This window comes from Triturus cristatus, chromosome 10 (assembly GCF_964204655.1).
Source record: "Triturus cristatus chromosome 10, aTriCri1.1, whole genome shotgun sequence".
In the NCBI taxonomy this organism is placed as follows: Eukaryota; Metazoa; Chordata; class Amphibia; order Caudata; family Salamandridae; genus Triturus; species Triturus cristatus.
In genome coordinates, this window is record NC_140593.1 from 307,438,229 (window position 1) to 307,458,478 (window position 20,250).

Consider the following 20,250-nt stretch of genomic DNA (forward strand, 5'->3'; position numbering starts at 1 on the left):
GTTTACTTTAGATGGTATATAATCAGAGTGCAATACGCTTTTTATTACCACTGTAATAAGGGAGGAGGGCAGGACTCATGAGAGGCAAAGCTTCTAGTCAATCACAACGTACCTCCGCTCCCTCAACAATAGAAAGTAATAGCATATTATATTATGCTCCTCTACATAAATGGTTTGTGTCAAAGGTATTTTTTCATGTGTACTTTTTTTAATAAAATATATTTAGTCAAAACGAGAATGCAGGGGTTAGATCTGCACCGTATGGTAAAATCACAGTGAAGAGACCTCACAACTGTTAGGAGACATATTGGCCACATGAAAAGTAATTGTTACATGCTATATTTGAAGCAATACAATTTGTTTTTCTCTTGGCAATTGTGCTGTGGTAATAAATTCGAATTTGGTCTTTGCACTATAGTGCTAAATTTGTGAATATGTTACTGGGCTGCATTTATTTTGTCTGCCATGTCATAAGCATATATACTTAAAAATTTACAAAAAGATCCTATTCACACCGAAAGCACCACAAGGGCCACAACCGTGGCCAAAGTATCATGCGTAACACTTGGTGCCAGAGTACTATGTTATAGATCGCTGGTAACTCTACAATTTAAAGAAATGCACCGTAAATGGATTTAACACAAGGACAACACATGTTCTGTGATACACCTCCTACTACTTCAGGAGGTAGGTTACAAGAGGTTTGAGATTTTTTATGAGCAAAGGGTCTAGGTTTCTGTGAGTTTGGGGGGGGAAGGTTAGGCGTAGGTAGTGGATGTCTAAGTTATTAGTTAACGTGCAAAGTGTGATAAGGCAACACACTTGGTGAAAGCATCAAGAACCAAAGCAGGTCTAGTAATATTTATAGCCAGTGGTTACATCCCTCAATCTGCTAGAATCTGCTTAGGTTATATATGTAGTGCTGGGTTACTTTGCCCATAAATCACCAGAATACAAGAACCACTGCTCATATCTCAGACTGCAACCTAGGCCTTAAATATGCACAAATTAAGTTTAGTTCTTTGTACTATTCTTGGTACGGAGTAAAGTGCGCTAGAAGTCTGAAGATAACACAGACCTGCTCCTAAGTTAGGAACCCGTTTAATTAGTTAAGTACAACCTTATGGCTTTTACCAGACCTCACACTGAATAGATAGCACTTTTGCCCATTTACAAATGTGACCTGCTATTAAAAGCAGAACTGTTCTATTAAGTACTGGTGGGGATAGGGTACATCAAACTACTATACTCACAAAAAAAGGGTCCTCACTCGGCCATAGATCACTGGAATTTTGCCGAGAAAAACAAAACAAAAACACAGGGTTCTTGGGTTTGGAATATTCTTCAATTTGAGAATATGCTTAATGTTTCTTAAAAACACATCCCAAAGCACTTTCTATAAATACACATACCCTAATTAAAAACTTGCAGGATCATTTCTTGATTAACACACTAAAACCAGTCCCCATCACCCAAGTGTCACCTTAGTGTGAATGGGACACATTATTGCAAACTTGCTAAAACAAAGTTTCCCCACAAAAACTATAATTTCTGTGAGAAATTCTAGTGATAGGACTTTACAAGCTATCACAAAACGCAATCATCTTTCCAGATATTTGTTTGATTGTTTTTTCAGTCCCCCCCCATAATCGATAAGTAGAGGAAATCAGTTCAAAATAACCTTGAACTTTATCATTAATATTAAAATTCTATCCCCCCCCCCACTTTGTGCAAATGAACACTTTAAATCAAAATTAGTTTATTAGTAGGAGGTCATTTAGGTCAAGTCTACTTAAGCGTCTCTAGTCTCTCCCCAGTCTACTGTGATGCTGGGCTTTTCAACCTCCCTCAATTATAGCGCCATAATGAGGATTTCTTCAGGAAGGGTCCTAAAACAACATTCAACAATGTAAGTCTTCAACGAGTGGCATTCTGTCTCAATCTAGTCTTTTATCTAGTTTTTGGTTGGTCGCCATAAAAGATTGTTGAGTTGTCAGCAGTAGGGCCCGCATATACTGTGAGGTGTATAAATGACCTTCATGCTCACCATCCAATGGTGGTCCCTCATATCTGTGGATCAGCGTGCGATTTCAGAGACCATTCTGTCCGGTACAAGATTTCCCCTAGGCATTCCAAAAGGGACGACTTCCACTCATAGGCAAAGCTGCCTGGTGTGCTCTTTGAAAGTTGATGCATAACGTGATGCATCTAACACGTGCATTGCCCAGGTATCACTAGATATATTTAGCCATTAATGTCCTTCTGTTGATGGTTAAGCAGCACTAATTCCACCTGTAGAATAAAAACAAACTTTGGCAAAGCCAACCATCTGACATTGACTGCAGATGTTTTTTTGGAAATTTTTGTTACTTATTACAAAAACTATTAAAGCTTTACAAAAAACCTTGAAAGGCTGTCACCCGTGCGTCCGTACAAATGCACATGGTGGTCATTTTTAAATGTTTTTAGAAAGTAAAAGAAAACATTCAAGATGGCTCGATGTGTGAGTCTGGGCACCCATCTGCACTCAAAGATGGTCGTCTTTGAATAGTTTTAAAGCTCCTTCAAAAATGGCATTTATCGGGGGGCTGCCAATGGAGTCAGACGTCTAAGCCTTGAGCTCCAGCGCTCCGCCCTGTGGAGGACTCCTTTCTGCTGCATCCCGGCCGAGAACCGGCAGCGTAAAACCAGCTGTGGTGGTTCCACACCTCAAAGAGGAGGTCACTGGTGGACTGAGTCCATGAGCGGGGCTCCACAGCCTGTAAGGATGCGACGGTGGTGACCAGTGAACTAGGCCAGATGGCAGACACCGCTGGGTGTGTGAGACTTTGGCAAACCGGGTCAGAGAGACGAGTTGGGGCGGCCTCGCCCCCGAGAAGCGATTGCCACCACCAAAACCTGCCAGAGCCTTGCAGTGGATCTTGTCTGTGGGGGGCTATGGAGCATTCCGACCACATTGTGACACCGGTGCGCACAGGACAAGATGGCTGCCGTCGCCTTGTGTACGCAAATTGGGCACCTGATGGAGACATATTGTGGTGACCCAGGCCCTTGAAGAGGTTTGCTGGCGCTGCTGCCCTTCATAGCGCTGATGTAGGCACGATCTGGCAGGGGCCCCAGGGCCTGACAACAAGTAGAGGCTTACAGAGCAGCGGGAAAAGCACTCCAATTCACAGGTCAGTATTCATATGCACCCAACAATCACAATCCAGATTAAGCTACTTCTTGGTGCCACGCCCTCAGCTCAGTAGATTCAGGTACCCCATTCTCCTGCCAATGGGTTTATCTGACCACTTGCCACTGATTACGCATACCTGGATGATTACACTAGGGAAACGGGGCGAGTGGAAACTTAACCCATGGGAGCTGTCTGACTAGAACACCAGAAGGATGTTATTGGAACACGGGGCTTTTTTTCCAAAGAGAATGCCAGCACTGTGGATTTGAAGGCAGACCTCTGGGAGGAATACAAAACAGTTATACAAGGCCAGCTGATCACACCCATCAATGGAAGAAGAGGGAAAGAGATAGGGAGTACAAAGGATTGGAATCAAAACTGTCCCTCTTGGAGAGGAATACTTGGACTCCCCATCCCCAGGAGTGGCCCACAGGGTAGAGGAGATTAGGGAAGGACAGAGGTCTGTGCTGTATCAAGAAGCGAGGGCCCACATCCGAGCTAAGCAAAGAAAATTATATGAGGTGAGCAACAAGGCGGGGAAGCTCCTGGCATGGATAGCAAAAAAGGAGGAGGGGAAAAAATGGATTGCTGCCATTCAATTGGGTCGCAGAAGGTGGTGGAAACTCCAATCGAAATTGCATCGGGGTTTGCTGAGCACCTGAGGGCTCTTTATACAAAGCAACCTATTGTTGGGCAGACGGAGTTGGATGGATTTAAAGTTGACATCCAAACACCACAACTAGGACCAGAGAGTATTCGGGCTCTGGAGGCAAAGATCACCGAATCAGGCACTGTAGAAGTACTGATGCAGATGAAGGGAGTCAGATCATGTACATGTTTCAGTATACATACAAAGGACATTCTTACGAGGTTTATGGTTGAATGGCTTGGTGGGGAAATCAACTCTCACCCGATGCCATTGTCTGTTACATTGTATATTACTTACCGTTTACAAACCTGTGAGGCCTGGAAATCTAAGTTGTTCACATGAAGTGCTTGGTAAAGAATGCAGGAGTAACTAAATATATTTTATGACAACACACGTAAACTAATCACATGATGGACTGACCAGTGGAATTACACCACGTCATTAAGGTGTCATAAGCATTATAAAAGAAGAAATCCCAAAAGAGGGGCAACACCATATCTTTTTTCCTTCTGACAAGGCATCACTATTATTTTTCTTTGGGACAACGCATTGTTTCATTTCCTTTCCTTGGCAGAGAATGGAGCTTTTTCCCAATGATTTTATTATCATCCTTTAAATCCTATCTTGGACTCCCTTTTTGCTAATCCTGCTGCATTCATGCAGTTGACCTGGAATACTTCTTTGGAGAACTAATTGATTTTTGTTACATATTTTCTTTTTTTGCCAATGCTCATGGACTAGCCCTTAGAGGACTTTAACATGTTATACTTTTACCCCTTTGCTTTGAATCTTAGATAGGACTTAAATATCCTTCTGACTTTAATGGTAATAGAAACCTGTAATCTCATTTCTGATGTTTATTTAAAAACATCCTCTTTGGATTTGCACTTCTGACTAAATGTGTGGTCTAATACTAAATGTTTTAATAATCTTGATTGAGATGCTTATGAAATTGCTTATCTGTATCAATTTTGGAACTTTAATACTATAACTATCTAAATTTCCTGAGTCTATTATTGTCCTGATGTTCTTTATTTTAAACTTTATTGAATTACTTTCTAAATCTATATGTGTTGTAGGGAAAAATCAGTGAATCTTTTCAGAATATCAAGTTCTACTTCTTCTATTCTGTTGCAGTAGCAGAGCTTTTTAGTTTATATTATTCTGTTTAGGCTTAATTTCTTAAGGAAATTAGAACTCCTCATTGCAATGATTTACTTTTACAGTATAGTCCTGAGTGTAGGGTATTTGAACCTTATTTCAAACTTAGTCACAAATCAATGGTCCTCATTCGGTGGCTAACTCCCACCCCTTCTAGCCACAGAGAAAGATCCATCAGAGGACCATTTGCGTCTGTGGTGAAGGTAATACTGTAATCCATCTAGCTGTAGGGGGCCCTGTATGGTTAGAGAGATAGACGAGTAAGGAGTAAGTTGAAAGTTAATCTTGAAATATTTATACCACTTACGCTTGATCAACTGTCATGGGTGAAGGTGGTTCGAGGAAGGCGGCTGGAAAGAAGTGGAGACTGCAACTGCATTGTTTTCTGCATCTCAAATAAAGGAGATCCTGTTTTATTTACCTACACCTTCGAGTATTTTTTCATCACTCGTGAATAACGTCTTTTTGGGCAGCAGACCGGTACAGAATGCTTGTTCGGGAAATGAGGTTCAAATTAAAAACGGACCATAAACCTTTAGTAAGGCCGGAATCTTACTGCAGGGTTAGTCAAGTAGGCCTCCAAGCTAAGAGCTTTCAGTTTTAAAGTGGAATATGTTCCAGGGGCTAGCAATGTACATGCTGATTTTATGTCTAGATTGCCCAGACATGACGCAGTGGAAGTTGATAGGGTAACACTGTTTGTTTAGATGCAAGCCGATTTCTCACTGAAACTAGAGTTTAGGTTGAAGAACAAGCCCACCAACTACAGAAACAAGTTTTGTGGCCATCTTACCTTACATTACTTTAAGTTTAATGCCAAACCTTTGAGTGTTTCAAAGGAACAAATTTACTGGTTGTATTCCTAACTACAGCCTGTTGCACGGTGACAGGCACATCTACATTCATAGACTGTTTTCACTTACTGCAGCTGGTCACACGGTGACAGGCACACCAGTAACCACTGGTGTTTGGACGATTTCAACAGCCTGTTATACAGTGACAGGCACACCTTCATCACAACTTGGTGACAAGCAACTCAGTGACTGGCACACCATTCGTTAAATATTGCCTGGACATTAATCCATCAACCTTTCTGCATTTACTTTTACAACTTTTTGTGTTTTTAAAACCCAGGTGAATTGTACTTATCCTGGGAAGATTGGTATGAAGTATTCATGCTAGACCTAGAAGTGCTAGAGGGAGAAGACTGCTCAGCCACAGTGATACTTGCTTTACTCAAACTTTTTCTGGGGGGGGCTGCTTTAAAAGAATTTAAGAACGTACCTCCTTTAGGCACAAATTCCGCAGAATATACGGGTGTGCTTGAGTTTGCTATCAAGCACTTGAGTTTAAGGTATGGAAGAAGCATTAATGTTGTTATGAAGCGTTAGAAATTTTATTCAAGGACTCAATTAGAATCTGAATCCATTGAAGTGCATCTCCGCTTGACCCCTGCCCTGCTAAGCTCCTGGGTAAACTGGCGGAGGTGGTTAATCCGCTAGCGCACCCTCTTCTCAACCTGTCGTTGAGTCTGGGAGAGGTTCCGCCAGTATGGAAGCAGGCAATGGTCATCCCGCTGCTTAAAAAGCCGGGACTTGACCCGAAAGCCCCAGCCAATTATAGGCCAATCTCGTTGCTGCCGGCCCTTGTAAAAATTTTGGAGAAGCACGTTCAGTCGGTGCTCTCCAATTTTCTGGAGTCTCATGAGTTATTACATGACTCCCAGTCGGGCTTCCGTTCTCATCGTAGCACCGAGACCGCGCTCCTTGAGGTTTCTGAAACCATTAAAGGGGTGTTGGATTCCGGGGGCAAAGTCATGCTGGTGTTGTTGGACTTGTCGGCGGCTTTTGACACCGTCCCCCATGAGGGCCTGCTCGCAAGACTCTTTGAGATTGGTCTGCGGGGGACGGTGCTCAAATGGTTTTCTTCCTTTTTGGCCGGCCGCCGGCAAACGATCTGGACATCGTCTGACACCGCCGTAATGCCGCCTCTGGGAGTCGGGGTCCCTCAGGGCTCTATTTTGAGCCCGACCCTTTTTAACATCTTTATGACCCCTTTGGCGGCGGTGGCGGAGTCATTTGGTGCCCGGATCGTGTCGTATGCCGACGACACCCAGCTCCTCTTCTCTTGCGAGAGAGGGGCCGACTTTGACGGGGAGAGTATCCAGAATTGCCTTGGGGCTGTGTTCGCATGGTTCCAACGGAACAGCCTCAAGTGCAATTCCGACAAATCGGAGGTACTCTTCTTTGGGTGCGAGACGGAGCCTAGCTGGCAGGCCTGGTGGCCCATCGACATGTTCCCTCCGTCCGGCTCTTCTCCCATGGCTAAAAACTTGGGGGTTAAGATGGACAAGGGGCTGACGATGAAAGCCCAGATCTTGGGGGTAACCGGCACTTGCTTTGGCCTGTTAAAAATGCTGCGGAGGTTTCTGCCTCTCTTATCCGAGGAGCACAGGAGGCTGACGGTGCTGGCTCTGATAGGCTCCAGGTTGGATTATGCCAACATTCTTTACCTGGGCCTGCCTGAGTATCTGCTACAAAGGCTTCAAGTTGTACAGAACGCGGCGGCCAGGGCCATTTTTGGCCTAAGTAGACGGGTCAGCGCCTCTGGGTTGTTGGTGGCGTTGCACTGGCTACCCATCCGCAAACGGATCGCCTTTAAGGCTTTGACCCTGGCCTACAAGGCGCTCCATGCGGTGGGAGCTAAACATCTTCAAAAGAGACTGACCTTCTACCATCCGACTCGCTCGTTGCGGTCAGAATCTCTACTTTTGGCGGCTGTTCCGCGTGTGAAGAGGGCTCGCCTGGGGGGCCGCTCTTTCAGTCTATTGGCCCCACAGATGTGGAACGCACTACCGCTCCCTTTGAGGGGGGCGTTTACTCTCCTTGATTTTAGAAGAGGTCTCAAAACCTGGCTGTTTTCTCAATAGGTCCCCCAGTTGTTTGTTTTCTTTTTTTATCTTTTAACCTGTTTTTAGCTGTGTTGTGTTATTCTGAAATCTGTTTCCCTTACCTAAAAAGCGCCGGGACACTCTTTTTGAGTAACCGTTGCGCTATACAAAAGAATAAATAACATAACATAACATCTTGCAGTGTTGAGGGGCCTTGATGACTCTTGCGATTTTGAGAGTATCAATTATGAACACATTTTTGGAGATCAAATCCTTACGAAATGTAAAAGTAAGAAAACACAGAAAAGACTATGGTTTTGTTCCGACTTAACACTTGGTGCAGCTGTGACTATGCCAAGGGAATAGAGAATTCAGAGAAATGTGTTCACGAAATTATGAACAGAGTAGGAAATCTGAAAAATGAGAAGACCACTCAACAGGATGAAACCAAAAGGAAAGCGAAGACGGGGGATTTCTTATGCTACCGTTGAGGTAACCTAAACCATTTAGGGAATTCCAAGAAATGTCCTGCACTGGACAGAATCTGCAGCAAATTCAAGAGAATTGGGCATTTTGGCAAGGTTTGCAAATCTGGCAAATATGGGAAAGTTAATTTGGTCTCAAGTGCAGGAGATTATGACGAAGAACTGAATCTTTAGGTAGTTATGTGTGTAAATGACCATAGAATTAAAAAACGACTTCCTTCAACCATCATTAAAATGGATGGGATTCATGTTCATACGATGGTGAACTTGTGTTCCTGGTACACCATTATCAGTTGAGAGTTGTTTTGTACGTTATGGCAGAATAGGGAGTTATTACATACTGATTTAAGTCCTGGAGGATACACTGGACACAAAATAAAGAAGAGGAGTTTCTTTTGGGCCTCACTGGAATTTAAGAGGCAGAGTTCAAAGGTCTAGGTTTTGTCACGGACAAAGGCGAACCCATCCTTGGTTTGCCTCACCAAGAAGATTTAGGTATTAGATTGGATCCATTAGCTAATCCACCAGTTTATGCAGAGTCAGAGAGCAACTAGGACAATAATAATCTGGAGTTTGTGTAGGAGATGAGAATAGAGTTTCCTGATGTATTTAGCGATTTGTTTGGTGAATAAAAACATTTTAAACTTAGAATTGTTCTTAGGGAAGGGTCAATACCTGTATGACATAGGGTCAGAAATGTCCCAATTAGTTACAGAAGTAAACTCAAGGAAATGCTGCATGATTTGTGTGACAAGGATATAATTGAGCTCATTGAATCCTTCCTATGGGTTTCTCTGGTGGTTATGTCATTAAAACCGCAAGGAGAACTTCATTTGTGCATGACTTAAGAAGTTTAAATGAGGCCATTTGAGTTGATTAACATCCGCTTCCCAATATACATGAACTAGTCAAAACATTAGCTGACCACCTTAAGGCTATTTATGAAGCTCCTGCACCGGTCTCTAAAGAACAGTTGATTTATTTGTTAGGACTCACTGAGTTTTCTTCTAGGTTTATTCAGAATTATGCTAAAAAGGTGGAACCCTTGAGGAGATTGTTGAAAAATGCAACATTTGAGTGAGGTTATGAGAAAAACAAGGCATTTTCTATGTTAAAATGGTAATTGTTGAATGCACGATGTTTTAAGACGATTGTGGTTGGGAAGGAGTGTGTAATTTGTATTGAAGCCAGTAATGTATATCTTGGCGCTGTGTTGACGCAGACTGAGGACAACAGAGTGAGTAGTGGCATATGGTTTAAGGACATTGTCAGAGACTGATCATAGTTATTCGATCATTGAAAGGGAGCTGCATGCGTGTGTTTGGGCAGCAGACCGATACAGAATGTCTGTTTGGAGAATAAGGTTCAAATTAAGAACTGATCATAAACCTTTAGTTAACATTCTTTCTCCAATGGGAGGCTTGAATCTTACTGCAAGGTTAGCCAGGTTTGCTGCCAAGCTACAAGCTTTCAGTTTTAAAGTGGAATATGTTCCAGGAGCATGGAATATACCTGCGGGCGATGATAGTGATGAACTTATGTCCAGAATGCCCAGACATGAATCAGTGGAAGTTGATAGGCAGGAGCCTGAATGGAAAGTGGCTTTTACCATAGAAGATGTGAACAGGAATTAACTTTTTCTTTTGCCAATGGCATTAATAAAACTGAGTGGGACTCTTGCATGGAGTAAGATATTGCCATTAAAAAAGTAATTGAGCTCTTAGACCATGGGTGGCCAGAAGAATACAAATTGAAAGGAGAATTGTCTTCTTTTTTCAAGTTCAAGGACGAGTTGAGTTCAGCTTGTAGTATTGTGATTCATGGTGACAAGATTGTGTCACCTTTTGAAATGAGGAGAATTATTTTAGATTTTTGCCATTACAGTCATTTGGGCATGTCTACCGAAAAGGCGTGTTCGAGAAACATATTAGTGGCCAGGTATGGCTGGTAAGGCTGTGCTAAGGCTGTATTCGTAATTGTGGTGTTTGTATGAATAGTCATAAAACCCCCAAACCATGTGGTGCTGAGCCCAAACCAGTTGATGTTCCAGAAGGACCATGGAGGCAACTTGTACAGACATTATTGGACTATTTGCTGTATTACCACAGAGAGAAGCTTTTGGTAGTGTTTTGATTGACTATTTTTAAAAATGGCCTGATGTCTGGATGGTCGAGAATCATAATTAGGGCTTCAGGTTTTATGGTATTTATTTTTTTGCCATTTCCGTCTGTATTTATCCATATTTATTTTTTGGGCATTTTTTCTTTATTTATCCACATTTATTTTTGCCACAAGCAAAAGAAGACACTACAGCTAGTATTTTTCAACATTTATTTAAATTGACAATGCACACATGCGCTCACTTAAACTAGCGATTTGTTATGGCTTTAGCAGTGCTTTAAATGGTCCAGTACTGAGTAATTTGAAAAGGAGAGTACCTGTGCTTCTCAGTTCTGCTGTAAAAACACTTTAGGATAGAGCACAAGCACTTATCAGGAGCAAACATGTGCCAGCGCTTCTGTATTTCCATCTAAAGCCAGCTAGAAAATTTTGCGTTAAAAAAAATAATAATAAAAATAGGTTGTGTTTAGTCAGCCCCAGTTTTAAAATGAAAACAAAAGTGTTCGTGTAACATGACAGGCCTGTTTACAGACCAACATTACTGATACCCCTGCATGTCCCTACATCCCTTGACATAATACTGCAGACAGACTTACATTACTAACAGCTGTATTTCACTTAACACACCAAGCTTATGTACAAACGTATGTTACGCACACGTGCATGTCATTTGACATAACAAGCCTGTGTACAGGCTTAAGTTACTAACACAGGTGCCATAGCATGACAGATCATAGTGCAGTTTTATGTTACAAGCAATGCTGCATGCCAAACCTAGGGTTACCTATATAGCACTTCATCAATTACGCCTCGAAGTCTCGAAATTACTAGTGTTTCTATTACACAAGGCAATGCAACTAGCTTTATCAACTTTGGGAGGATGAAAGTCAAGGCGGCGAGTCTGGACTCGAATCTCTGACGTTAACCTCTTCTGTGCCCATGACGAGATAGTCTCGTCATGGAGCACGGTCGCGCTGTGCCCATGACGAGACTATCTCGTCATGAAACCCACCCGCGTGGGAAACGCCCGGCACAGGAGGGGGAAAGGGCGTGGCACTGAAGGGGTTAAGGTTGCACACAGATTTCCGAGCGGAAGCATGACCTCACTAGTGAGTAAAAAAACAATTAGAACAGTAGGAAAACACGCAAATGTGGGGGATTGACATATGCACACAGTAAAACCTTAAGAGGAAAAGCAGGAGGACGTAATGAAAACAAAATCAACTTGGCCCTTGCAGATGGTCTTGAAACAGCTGCCAAGCGCTAGCTAAAAACCATTGGCATAAAACTCGGCTAAAATTGCTTGTAGATTAGGGAGAGGAGAACGCCTGACCTTACAAAGGGGCTTCTAAAAATACCACTACCTCTCTCCGCTCTACTCGCTGGTTTAGGAGCTAGACACAATATTGACCTACATTGGCTTCCTATCCATGAAACAAGAAATCCTGAACCTGCTCTGCTACCGCGCACATTGCCAGAGAGGGTGATATACGGGGGACATGCATTTTCTAAGTGTAAAACAGAATGACGTATCTCTTACAATAATCCCTGAATTAACGATTAGGGTTGTATTATGAAATTACATTTTTAATCCATAGTAAATGTTGAGAACGACATAGGAACTGTTTATGAAATCTTAAGTGATCGTATAGGAAAAAATGTAACTGCTCATTTTATGGTGAGGGCTTTGTTAAAAATAATGTTTAGATTAAACTTTCGGTTAATGCGTTTTCTCCAAGTTTCCCGAAGTGGTCCATCATGGACGACATCATGGGCATGCCGATTGTCACAGAGGAAAATATTAATTTTTCTCCTGCTGCAGCACTGTGAATTGAAGTGTTTCAAATGTGCACTGTATGGGGCCTGGGACAGGAGGAGTCAGGGGCGTTGGGGGAGGCTATGGCATGGGGTGAAAGAACAATAAAGCCTCTTCAACAAGTAAATGGTCTTCAAAAGACCTGTGAAGTACTCAGGTGCGGGCGGCTGTGTGTGTGCCTGGGAAGGAATTTCCAGCAGCAGGAAGGGGGCGCGGCAAGATAACTCTGGATTCGATCACGGCAGTGCTGCAACATTTTCTAGTATTTTGCCGTTTTTACATATAAATACAGACAAAGGAAAAATTGTTTTCCATCTGTATTTATATGTAAAAATCCGAATAAACGGAAAACCGGGAGCCCTAATCATAATTGAGTTCCTGGATGAGGTTTTTTCAAGAGAAGGGTTACTTCAACACTTTTCCAACTTCTTAGTAGATGTGCTCCTGGCTCTAAACTGTTTCCTTGGTGGTTGAAGAAGCATTGTGGAGGTAGTCATGATTCAGTTCCCAAAAGCTTGTGTAGCCAAATGGTCAATGCTAAGTTTAAGTTTGCGGAGAATATGAACACCCACATGGTCGGCTACTATGTTAGAAACATAAGTATTCAAAAGATCTGCTCGTGTTTAAGGTAGCAAAGTTTGGATCTTAGGCAATTTGGAGAAGGTGGAAAGTTGAGGTGAAGATCAGAGTGAAAAGAACAATGTGTTCTTTGGGGCTGGGTTTCCAGTTTTGAGTAGGGTAAATAGGAGTAATGATAAGAAAAAGTGTAGGTCTCAGAACACTTGCACCTACAACTGATCTCAGGCAAAGAACGCGCAAGATATGTGTACCAATTAAATTCAATAGTTTTTTTTATGGTGGAGCTAATTAGCTTTTCAATTAATTTGTTTTTTATGCTTCTTCTAGTTTCTCTAGTTCCTGTTTTAGTTGTTATGTTTTCTTTTTTTTTCTTATAGGAATGAAAATGTGTTGGAACAGGACTTTGCGATGTGTGTGTGTAGTGAAAGACCCACTCTAGTGGTTGGGCACCCTATGATGACCTTCGACTACCACCATTTTAACTGACTTTAGTGTGTTATTTTACCCTAGCCTTAATGTAGGACGGTGCTGCATATGCCTGCTTCTCTTCTGTCTTGTAATCTTGCTGTCACGGAGTAGAACAGTACATTTATATTATGAGTTCTGACTATTAGCTTTGACAAGGCTTCATGTCATCTTGTTTTCTGACTTTGACTATTGGCTTTGACATAGCCTCATGTCTGACTTTGCCTTGCTCCTGTGTGCACAGCAGTGCTTGCGATTCATATTCAAGATCTTTTTGCTCCTCACTTATTTTTCACACCTCACCGATCAGAGTGAACTGGAATATGTTGTGGGAAGTGTCTGTGGAATGTGCAACTCTGCCTCGAAGTCAAAATACGGGAGCTTGGCCAGCCTCCGTCTTGGCCTTGATGCAGACTGGTACAGCAAGCTCGGTTCTCTCTCATGAGAAGGGGGTGAGGTTTTCTAGAAGCTTCGCCTCACGTTGAGTAATGGTATTAAAGCTGGGAGCCTTTGGGGGCCAGGTGGAAGTTCACCACAGAATAGACGTATTGCTGTGGAGGTGATGGAACTGGAGTCCTGATTGGAACTCCTTCCTGGGCTTTTGACGGGCTTCCCAAGCTTGAGTTGCCAAGGATGATGCAAATTCAATCGGTGAGGTGTTCCTAACCATTTTGTATATATTTTCTTCTCTTTGCTACCTGTACATATTGCATTTTATTCTAATTATTCATTGTAGTTAATTGATACTTGGGCATGTATTGATATATTTGGCCTACCTTTTTAAACATTGCATTAATAAACTTGTGTGTGTTATTTTAAAAAGCACCTGAATTTGTCTTTTTGCCATCAGAGTGGGAGTGCTGTGCAAACGTGTATTATTTAAAGGTGCAGTGGTAAATTTGCCTCCCAGAGTGGGAGTGCAGGGTTTGGGTGTGTCCTTTTAGTGAAAAGCACATTCATTACAGTGTGTGTCTGAGTATGTAATGTTCATGGGGTGCTGGAATGCGTGGCGGGAATGTTACGGTGTAATGGATGAAGGTGGTTCAAGAAAGGCGGTTAAAAAGAAGCGGAGACTGCAACAGCGTTGTTTGCTGTATCTTAAATGAAGAAGATCCTGTTTTATTTACCTGCACCTTTGAGTATTATTTAATCATTGGCGAATTCCATCAGTCACATATAGCCAATTTAATGATACTCAATTTATCAACTTCTGAAAAATATAAGGCAGATTCTGCCTTGCATGGATTCAAATGTGTGACCTTCAAATCGCTGCAAATAAGAGGCAAGCTTTAATTTACTGGGCCATCTTGCTTACTTACTAAAGAAGGTGTTTGATAATCTACTCCTGATGATATACTGCCCAAGAAAGGACAGAGAAGTACCAACACAGCACCTACTACTCAATTCAAGGTTTTATCTTCAAATTCACTTTCACAAATGGTGTTAATGTTTTACTTTTCTACGGACAGTACAATAGCATTTTGACCAGGTGGCCACTGACTTTGTAATTTCTGGCCATTAAGGCTAACACAGTCCTTTTTAGGTTTCGCGCCTAGTGATGCAGTGCGCAGCACTGCTCGCGCAGCGAGAGTCCTTTTGTCCGGGGCACCAAAACGGAGCCAGGAATCACACACGCTCGTGCGTGTGCTTTTCCTTTTGTGCCCAGCTATTGGCCTTTGCGTGCGTTTTTTTCCCAAGAGAGCACGCAATAGGCCAAAGGCGGGCGCATTGCTCCGCCCCTGGCCTATTGGTGTCTATTACGCGCACCAAAGGCCATATGGTTTCAATTATCGTGCCCAGACACAAGCGCGATAATTGAAAACATATGGCTCGCTGTGGCGCGCGCGCGCACACCACTCGTGGGCATGTTTTATTTTTTACAATAGCGATCGCGAACGATCGCTTTCACTGCCGCTATGGCCCTTTGTGAACCAGCGCAAGCTTCCGAATGTTCCTCAGTTCGGACAGAGAGAGACGGTCCAGGCTTAGAGAACAGCATTGATATACGAACTGGGGGAGGAAGCGAACGTCCGAGAGTCATTGGTAATGGAAAGTAACCTTTTCTTCGCTTAGTACACCCTGAAATGTAGCTCTACATTCCAAATAATCCATCATACTGAGCGCCTTAAAGTTGATTAACTCCTTAAGGGAAGTCAGTTCAATGTTCCAAAATCTGGTGTTACTTCTGCTCTTTCGGCTGGAATTGTGCGTTTTAATAGCTATACTTTCAATGCAATGCAAGCCTGGTGTCAGTTTAGCATAAACACTGGCCGACATTGCATTGATTGTAGTATTGCTAGCTGGCTTCAAGGATTGTGCACAAAATAGTGACAGAATCCAAGCTTGCTGCAAAAAAACAATCATGCCTGTGCTGTTAATAGGATCAATAGCAGAACGCATCTCTGCTTCAATCACACTTTAAAAAATGCCTTGGTTATTGTAAATTCTGTCTTTCATCTTGTGCTTTGCATGCCTGATGCCTTTTGGATTCCAGATTTTTAAGATCACGTCTAAGATATGCCACTTGATGGTAGTAAAACGCTACTGATACCTCACAAAGCTGCAAGTTCCAGAAGGCCTTTCCTGTTTGTTTATTTAATTTAAAAACCAGAAGGGCTTCTTTCCAAAAGCCTGAAACCGCTCAAGAGCTAGGCCAGAAGAGCTCCCTCATCCTCATATGCTTCCAAGGAGGACAACTCCCCCATCAGATGCTAGCTTGACTCTGTGGGCACTTTCTGCATTTGCTATGTTTGGGGAGGAGGGTAGGGGGGGCATAATCTTTCATTTTTACTAAAACTGGGACAAGGACTTCTGATACATGGGTTCTGCTGATTCGAGTTTGGGTCACACCCTGGAATTCACGCCAAGGCCTCTCCGCTTGCCTCCAACAAAGCATTTCACAGTCTGAAATCATCAACTTTTGAGAGGGAATCCAGCCTTCTTAAACACTGAGAGGAAGCAGGAGGTACGTCCAGAGTACTTCATGTCAGAGAAGATGGGCGAGCACAGCCTCGTCCTCCACTTAGGAATATTCAACACATTCATTATGAAACAAACTTTCAAGATGGTCCTGTTTTACTCCTGGCACACAGCAAAGTAACTTTCTGTTCCTCAGTTATGCCACATGCATGAGTATGTGCACTCACACACTTAGAACCCACAATACGTTTACTTTGTGCTGAAGGCACCTGTGATTTCTTTTTTTAAATTGTTCTTCATTATTGCCTAACATCAGCATTATTTACCAGTACAACATGAACATGTTGTGCATCTCGTATAATCATAACGGATCAGAAACATTGACTACATTATGGATCAGCATCTCAGAGTCAAGAACTGTAGGAAACCAGATCAAATTAATATATTAATATTGATAAATCAATGAACTATGCTGATTATGTCATCACTGTCGCATTGATAGACGCATGCATAGGAGTATGCACCTCAAAGGATATATGGGGCCAGATGTTCAAAACATTTTTCTGGTTGCAAACGGCCCAATTAGCAGAAACTGGCTGCTTGCAACCGCAAAGTTGCTTTTTTGAATGTACAAAATGCGATTCTGTAACTTATTACTGAATCACAATTTCCTATATTCGGAGGGGGGGGGTTGGCGTCTCTTCCAAATGCAACATTGGTATGGTATGTATTACTGTTTTGCGACTGAATTCATGTCACAAAACAGTAATACTTTACCGACTTTTTAAAAGGGGTGGTAACCCATTCGCAAATGGGAAGGGGTCCTATTGGGACCCCTTCCCCTTTCAGAATGTTGAAAATATATATCTTTAGGAGCAGGCGACAGACCACTGTCTACTCCAAAAAAATGATATTTTTTTTGTTTTTAAATGCATCCCGTTTTCCTTTAGAGAAAACGGGCTGCATTTAAAAAAGAAAAAAAAAAGATTGCTTTATTAACAAGCATTTACAATGCAATAGGTCTCGCATTTACGCGAGTTTGAGCTATTGACATTGCAAACGACAATGCCTTTTATTTTTGTTTTAGTTTTTAAAACGTAAATAAAAGGCATTGGGATTTACAATGCCAATAGCTTAAACTCGTGTAAATGCGAGACCTATTGCATTGCAAATTTTTGTTATATAAGGCAGCTGAGATTTCAAACATTCTAGCTATCTTGCTGTAAATATCTCAATATTCTCAAAAGGGCTTTCTCACAGTACTGTAGGGATGAAAGCTGTGGACATAGTGGAAACCAAAAAGCAATTTCATGACACCTGCCAAACTATCCACCAGGGTCCCACCTGTCTATGCTACCTTTTGATGGCCCTTGATGGCAAAGTACTTTCAATTTGTGTTTGTCCTCTATGGAATAGTTGAGGCACACTCTCAGTCTTAATACCACTGGCTATACGGCCACCAGATTGCAAGTCGAAAAATGCCAAAAATTTACATGGAAAGATGACTTGGTAAGCATCAAATCTATGGAACAATACCCCAAAAGAGATTGGGTCTCCAGTCCTGTTTTTTTAGAAAGGAGGTGAAACAATGCTTCAAGGAGCGCCTCATGCAAAATCTATAAATGCAGGAGCTTTTGCTAGACTCCGACGAGATCCCCCTTCCACACAACACACACTGCTCAATCAATCCTTCCCCAGTACTATGTTTAGTGCTCGATTGCTTGCCAACTAGATTAGTACGTTGTACGTTCCTATAGACACATGCATGTATCTGTAGGTGGCAAAGCCCTTTGTGGACCTGAATATGACAAGTGCAGGGTGGGAGACATTTCTGTCAAAAGAAGCCACCTGCGTTGATGCCACCATTTTCAAAGTAGGGGAAAATGGCCAAGGGCATGTTTAACTGTAACGTATATTATAACTGACAAATACAGCACACTCAATTTGGATAAATTAAAATGCAGAGAATTGTAAGAACATTCATTAGCTTTGACAATTGCTTTTCTGGATCAATAATACCTCTAAGGGCTTCGCAGGCATAGCATTTGGGAAGCAAGGCTGGAAGATCCCACTTCAGTGGCACAGAAACATAAGAATCATTGCAAAAAGGCATCTCATCTGTGATGTTAAGCAGCGAGGTTGGCAGAGCCATAAATCATTTTTTCCTTAAATAAACGTGGGCGTACAAATTGAAGTCTGATTACCATGTCTCTATGTGGGTTTTGTATATTTTAGGCAGTTTGAATTGGTTAAACATATCATAGACTCATTGAGGTAGAGTACTGAAAATGCGTACGTCTGTAATTACCCTTCAGGTAAAGCTAAGACAGCTTGGCTGTGGCTGTGGTGTAGGGGGCTGTCCCTGCGGTGCAGTGCTCCATATAAAATAACACTGCTGCATGGAGACCACACAGCGCTGGAGGAGGAATGATATGCACACATATGCAGGCGAGAATAACTTTTTAAATAAGCACAACGATACGAACTTTAAAGCAGAAGCCAAAAAAAAACTGTGAAGGATTACTTGCTAGATCTTGTGAAAGAGCACTTCGTAAATGTCAGACTTTGAAGAACTGAACATCAATGACCTAATGGAGGAGATCAAGCAGGTAGCGGGAGCAGCACCGGTAGATGAAAGCTTCAGGCGCACAGCTCCTGTAATTGGAAGGACCCCTACTAGCGATATAGTTTTATTGACCTGAAAAAAAGGCTTTACTTCCTGCAACAGTGACGCCAGTATGGACCAGGTGGCTCACGGCACTACAGTGCGCTTCAGCTGCCACTATGGTCCCGAGCAATACAGTTGCTGCTAGTCTGTGGTTGGGTCAACACGGGCATGGAATGGTACATCAGGTGGAGCCAGGGTGGACGTACGCTGAAAAGTCACACACAAGCCTGCATAAACTATTGCAATCTGCTTTGCTTGTCACCTCTAAACCTGAAATGGTAGACTGGCCCACCATTCCTGGCACGTATGTGGCCTACGTTTTAGGTGGATGTTATCAAGCAAAATGCCGTCATTATCCCATGCTGCGTTCTGTTATGGATGTAAGCAGATGTGATGACATGCCAACAGATCAATGAATGAAGAGAGTTGACTGAAAGCCCCACAATGTATGTGTATATGTATTTTTTGGGGGGAAAACAAAAAGTCTTGGCTAACACCAGACCTAACAAGCATTGGTAATTCATTAAGTTTCACCCATGTAATTAATAATAAGCTGTTTGTGCAGGCGAAACCTAAAAACAAAGATATCCGAGTTGACTACTGGTACTCGGTTCAGTACCGCAGCAACATGTAAAACCTGAAGGGAAAATGTATGCAGAGCAATTTTTATATGCAGTTAAAATAATTATCAGTAGATGGCAGTGTTGTTCCAATATGCTGGAGAGAGAGTGATGTGAGATCTTTTTTGCGCAGCTCGTGCAGGCACACTAATATAACCACCCACAACAAAGTCATAAAATAGAGTTCAAGCACCTAAGCCCACTTAAAATGTATAGTGAGATCAAATAAATATTCCCCTGGAGTCACTATGAAAAGATCAGGAATGTAACACAGCGTTTCAATCTGCGCAGCCAAGGAAAGTAAACAAAATAAAAGTTCCACACAACAGCAGAGGGACACAGTAATCCAAAGACAGGAACTGATGAGAGCCCCCTTTTAAGATATATTAAATAGAAGAGATTTCACAAGCACAGCACAAGCGCTGTGCAGGCAAAACCTAAAAAGGGCACAGATTAATGTGGACTCCACCAACAATCCAACAGTTGGAGGAATATGGTCAAAATGCTAATGCCAACACATACAGATAAACTCGTAAGTAAGTCTATGCCACAAAAAATTGCAGTCTTCAATTGGTTGGCACAAAACTCCACCATTCTTTGTTAATTCAACAAGAGCTAAATAAGACAACTGAATGCAAAACATTCATATGATTTAGTATCAGAGGGGCAGAAATCAGAATATTTTAATTAACATTTGGC

At 42.2% G+C, this 20,250-nt stretch overlaps 1 protein-coding gene across 2 annotated transcripts in view; it reads right to left on the reverse strand.

Annotated features, from left to right (window-relative positions):
* Nucleotides 1-19,003, reverse strand: part of OLAH (oleoyl-ACP hydrolase) — a 183,494-nt gene extending 164,491 nt beyond the window's left edge. Inside the window, exon 1 of one of the 2 annotated variants that reach the window (XM_085631278.1) lies at nucleotides 18,788-19,003. The gene's annotated coding sequence lies outside the window, so the exon portion shown is untranslated. The remainder of the gene's footprint in view (nucleotides 1-18,787) is intronic. The other variant, XM_085631279.1, reaches the window with a different exon arrangement.
* Between the last annotated feature and the right edge of the window lie 1,247 nt (nucleotides 19,004-20,250).